The sequence below is a fragment of the Chlorocebus sabaeus genome, chromosome X, assembly GCF_047675955.1.
Source record: "Chlorocebus sabaeus isolate Y175 chromosome X, mChlSab1.0.hap1, whole genome shotgun sequence".
In the NCBI taxonomy this organism is placed as follows: Eukaryota; Metazoa; Chordata; class Mammalia; order Primates; family Cercopithecidae; genus Chlorocebus; species Chlorocebus sabaeus.
In genome coordinates, this window is record NC_132933.1 from 20,817,269 (window position 1) to 20,823,505 (window position 6,237).

The following is a 6,237-nucleotide window of genomic DNA, read 5'->3' on the forward strand; positions in this document are numbered from 1 at the left end:
GGTTCCACAGCTAAGATGGGAATTCTGACTTGGAGTCCATGTGTGACTGACTTAGACCTCATGCCCTCAACCACTAGTATCTGTTAATACTAAAAGTAATGATGATTTCAAGAGGTAGAGAAGGCCTGAACCCCTGGGCCATTTTAGAGCTGAGGGCAATGAAGAACTGAAGGTAGCTGCTTTTCACCAGCACAGAGCTGGGCAGTCTCTGTGAGTTCTTCACCTCCTTGCCTTTGACTCTACACTTAGACTACACTTAGCTAGTGTCCCAAATTTTGAAATTACTTTGTCTTCAAAACCCCTGTTCCCTCAGACCTCATTCCCAGCTATTAGAGCAAGTCCCTAACAAATGTATGACACTTACATGTGATTGAATACACATTAATACTCTATTTTAGGAGAGTTAGGGAGTTGACCCAAAAGCTTGAATTGAATGATGGACCATGAGACAGAATGGAAGGCCTGCAGGAAGATATTGGAGGGCATTCTTGTGTGTGTCTATATGTATGCCTCTCCATGCCCTATCTGAGCACCCACCATTATTTCTTAAAAGCACGTGTATTTAGAAGAAGGAAAGGCATTGATTAAAAACACGTCTTTGAGTTGAAGTTCAATAACCCAAGGTTGAGCACACTGACCAAAGTTGGAATTCACTTTGAATTCCAAGTGGGTTACCCAAGACAGAGACATCCATTATGGGACTAGGAAGAACACATTTTCATCCAAGTTCTCCTCTCTAGACTATTGACTAGTTTTCTCATGCTGCAAGCAGGATTCAGAAGACCTGCCAACTTCACCCCTACTTTTCTGGGGCCTGGCAAAGTAAGATCAACAGTGAAGCCGAAGACACACTAGTGAAAACCCCAGACTCATCAAGCTCCCCAACTCTAATGGCCACAAAGCTCTAGTGATTCTAGCAGAAATATGCTAAGCATTTAGCATTCATCATCTCCTTTCACGCTCCTGGTAATCTGGGGAGCCAGGTGCTATGCTATTTTTCATATGAGTTTCTCAAAGAAATTAATTGCCTAAGGACACACAACAAGTAAATTTCACAGCCAAGATGCGAGCTCACTTGTGACTGATACTACAGCTCGTGTGCTCTTAGTTGCACAGCACCCTAGGTTGTGAGAATTGGGGATGGGGTGGCAGGGAAGATGAAGGAACTTTTAAATATTATTTAAAAATTATATTAATACAATTTTGTTTGAGACGGAGTCTCCCTCTGTCGCCCAGGCTGGAGTAGAGTGACATAATCTCGGCTCACTGCAACCTCTGCCTCCTGGGTTCAAGCAATTCTCCTGTCTCAGTCTCCCGAGTAGCTGGAACTGCAGGCATGCGCCACCACACTCGGCTAATTTTTGTGTTTTTAGTAGAGAAGGGGTTTCACCATGTTGGCTAGGCTGATCTCGAACTCCTGACCTCAGGTGGTCTGCCCGCCTCAGCCTCACAAACTGCTGGGATTACAGGCATGAGCCACTGCACCCAGCCTTAATACAATTTTTGAAAATAAAAAGCTATAGAAGAGATCCACTTTATTTTTGACATTTAAACCCAAACACCTTTAATATTTTGTTGTACTTTCATCTAATCCTTCCTCTGCAGAGTTATAATTATTTATGTACATATCTTCATAAACTCTACTGTATATGCAATTTTTATTTTTTTACTAAACATATCATATGATTTTTCTGTTACTACTTTTTTATAATCTGCAGTTTTCATTTCTCTTAAAAATTACATTGTGTTCCTTCTGATCATAAAAGTGGTTTGTTTCTTATTAAAGAGAATTCAAAATTCTGAAGGGCTCAAAGAAGAGACTAAAGAATGAACTCTAATTTCACCATAGAGAGAGAACCATCTTAACACTCTTTTACATTTTAAGGCACTTTAAATATGCTAATATGTTTCTTTTCAGTCCTGTTTTCTTTACACGAGCACACATTTTTGTTTCAACAAAATTGGGATCATAGTATACATACAATAGTTTGCTCGTGCATTTTTCCTTAAAATATTATAAACAGTTTCCTACACCATTAAAACACCATTTTTTTGTATTTATGTGATATTGTAGCATATAAAGAGCTATCACTCATCTAACTCATTAATTTGGAACCTTTAGTTTCCTCGCAGGTTTTTCATTTTTTAAAGTACTGTTTTAATGCACAGTTTTGCAAATAAGCCTCTTGCCAAATTTCTGATTATTACCTTAGGATAAATTCCTAGAGAGTGAATTACTGGGCCAAAGAGTATGAACTTTGAAAAGACACTTTATGGATATTGCTACATTGGTTTCTGTAATAATTGTATCAGTTATTTTTTATTTTTATTTTTTTAAGAGGCAGGTCTCCCTTTGTTGCCCAGGCTGGAATGCAGCAATGCAGTCACAGCTCACTGCAGCCTCATACACCTGGGCTCAAGCAATCCTCCCACTTCAGCCTCCCGAGTAGTTCAGACTATGGGCACGAGCCACTGCACCTGGCTCAATGATATCAGTTTATTCTCTCATCTGCAGGATGTAAGGGTGCCTATCCATTTTAATTACTGCATACATCAAGTAGATGTGTAGTATATTCCCTAAACATTTATATACTATTTCTGGTTCATAAATAAGCCTGCTAAAAACATCTCTGGAACATGACATTAGAGACCTTGGACCTGGACTGAATTTCTACATCACCTACTCTATGAAATCTTGTGCATTTGGCCTCAGTTTCTTTAACTATAAAATGCAGGAAAATTGATGCCACAAACAATTGTGATGTTAATTGAGTCAAATTTTTATATAATGGTATTGCCTGTTTGCATTTTGATTTTCTTCAGCTTCCCCATTTAATAAAATTATTTGATCTATAATCTGTCTTGATTATATGATCCCTTTTTTCAACTCTAAGGTTCTGTAAATTAAAACAGAAAGTTGCAGAAATCACAGACAAAACCAACTGGCTAATATTTCCTTGTTATTTATTGGCCCTTAGAATATAGTTAAGAGGATTTCTTGAAAGGCAGAGTGCAAGTAAAATAAGTGGATTAACTTACTATATCATGTGAAATCATTTCCTTTTTATATTCTGTACTCCCAAGTAGGGAATGAAAAGTAATCAATGCAGAAACTTCAAATATAACAAAGATAAGTTGTTATTTACTCAAATTCCAATGTCTTTGTGCAACTTTCATTTACCTCAGTTCTCCTCTTTAGCCACTTTCCATAAAACCAATTTAAATAAAATGCACAGAAAGCCAGTTCTTTGACTTTGTAGGCTACATATGCATTATACACTGAATGCCCAGGTAGAAAGAAAGAGAAGCCTGGGAAGTGGGGACTGTTTCTTAAGAAGATAGTCTTGGTAGCTCCCTGAAGCACCAAACCTGCTTCCGCAAGGAGGCTGATCCCTTTTCCTGACCTTCTAATAAAGGATACTTCCCAGGGCTATATTTTTGCCTCTGAATTCAGGCAAGCAGGAAGATTGTTTAATCCAGTGTGTCCCAAACCCTGCTGTGGATCCAAATCACTTGGGAGTGACTCTATGTATGTGTGTGTGTGCACACGCATGTGTGTCTGTGTGTGTGTGTACGAAACTACAGATCCCCTGGCCCAACTGCAAAGATATTAATGAGTGGTGAGGACCTGAAAATTAGCATTTTCAACAGCTTTCCAGGTGATTCTGATGCAACAGATCCACAGACCAGCCATCAACAAACCACACATTTTACAGATGGGGAAAGGGAAACCAAGAATGACTGAATACACTTGCTCAAGGTCACATAGGTGTGCTTCCAGTGAAGACTAAAACAACTCCTTTTTTCTTCTGATTTGATGATCAATGACGTAGCTTCAACATAATCAAATCTTCAACGTGGAGGTGTTCATCCTTCCTGGAGAGACAAACTGAAGAAAGTTCTAGGATGCGGGAAGGACAAAGAAACAAAATGTTTAACATTGCACTTTGACATCATCTGAAAAAAATTTTTTCCAACTAATTTTGCTCTTTTGGATGACTGGTCTAAGTTCCATTTTGGCCAGCTTTCCCCACCTCACTTTTAATTTCATAGGTTTTACATACTGTCATGCAGTAGAGAACCTTTTGATAGTTAATGATTGGGCATGATTCACTATCAGCTGAATATTTATTAAAAGGACATGATGACTAAATGCAGTGTGGTATCCTGAATCAGATCCTGGAATAGAGAAAAAAATGTCAATGACAAAACTAGTAAGATCCGAATGAAGTTTGTAGTTTAATAATAGTTATGTGTCAATGCCAATTTCTCAGTTTTGACAAATGTACCACTGTTATGCAAGATGTTAGCATTAGGGAGGAAATGGATGACAGGCATACAGGAACTCTGCAACTTCTCTGTAAATACAAAATGATTCCAAACAAAGTTTATTTTAAAAAGTAGTCTTAAGAACAGATCAGAGCAGTCAAGAAACAATGAAAAATTGCTAATCAAAGAGCTGACTCTTTCACACATTGGGGGAAAATTCTTTAGGGAGGTGACTCCTTGATTTGTGTGAAAAACCTATTTAGGAGAAAAAGCCTGTTATATCCCAGAAAGGTGACCTGGCTGAGTTGGGGAGGGGCATTTTAATTTCAAGAGAATCAAATAGGGATTTTTTTTCTTTGACAGCACATTTTTTTTTTTTTTTGGTGCAATTTTAATTGAGGTAATTGTATTAGGCCATTCTTGCATTGTTTTGAAGAACCATCTGAGACTGGGTAATTTATAAAGAAAAGAGGTTTAGTTGGCTCACAGTTCTTCAGGCTGAACAGGAGTCGTGGCACTAGACATCTGCTCCACTTCTGATGAGGACTCAGAAAGCTTACAATCATGGCAGAAGGCGAGGGGAGAGCAGGCACATCACATGGTGAAAGCAGGAGCGAGAGAGAGAAAGAGTGAGAGGGATAGGTGCCACACACTTTTCAATGACCAAATCTCTTGAGATTCACTCACTATCTCAAAGACAGCACCAAACCATAAGAGATATGCCCCCGTGATCCTAACACCTCCCACCAGGCCCCACCTCCAGCATTGGGAATTATAATTCAACATGAGCATTGGACAAGGAAAAATATCCAAACTATATCACCATTTAAGTAATCAACAAAGACTGGAATCACCTCATAAGGGGGATTGTATGGAGTAGGCTACAGTGAATAAACAGCTTAATCTGAAGGAAGATTATATTACTTAACTGCAATTTTTAAAAAGTAATATTTCACAAAGTTAGCCATTCTCATTGGGTTAGATTGGCCCACATTGGAGAAAGGGCCTTCACTTCATGCTATAAGATGTGAGGAGGCTCAAGAGTCTTCAAACCTTATGCCCTCCTCCCATCTTCTTACTACAGTACCTGAAGCATCCCCCATAGTTCATTCTTATTCAGTAAATATCTACTGAGTACATTAATAATAATAGCTAAAACCTATGGAACAATTACTATGGGTCAGGTGATTTACATGGATTCTCTTCATTCTCACAACAAAGATAGGAGGCATGGATGAAGCCTTATCTTTGCTTCTACAAGTGGTGAAACTGACTCAGGCTGGCAAAGAAACTTGTGCGAAGTCAGATTGGAAGTATGTGGCAGAGCTGGATGTTGAGCCTGTTTTTATCTGAATCTCTAACTTTGGACCATAATAGTGAAATGCATAGCACCGCAGTGAACTATGCCACAGGGGCAGAGGGCAAATGGCGAAGAGGGAAGATTGTGTGACAGTGGGAGTAAGGAACAAGGGGCAGCATGGTTGGCTGGAGTCATAGATTTGAGAACCAACCACAGAGTGATACCAGGTCGTCTAAGTCATGGGAAAAGAAAACATCTGTGAGGGAAAGGAGAGGCAAGATGTGGACAGACAGTCTTGAAGACACCCACATGTAGGTGGCAGGAATGGAGGAGTGCATTAGGGAAATGGTGTCAGAGAAGGTACATATTGGAATCCTAAATGCAAAGAGAATTCCAAGCAGTCATCAAATGCTTCTGAGAGGTGAAATGTGAAGGAGAACTGCCAAGAGGAAGTGGCATTCACAACCGAGACATTCCCTTATGTCATTGGAAAGCAGGCCAGTAGGATGAGGGCGTCAGCTCCAGACTCAGAGGGCAAAGGAGGCAGGGAGGGGTGAGCAAGTAAAGGGAGCAAGGATGGGGTGCGTGTCTTGTCATTTGTTGTGGAAGGTAAGCAGAGAGGAAAGATGATCCAATTTAAGGATTTTGGGGGTTGAGAAGCTCTGAGA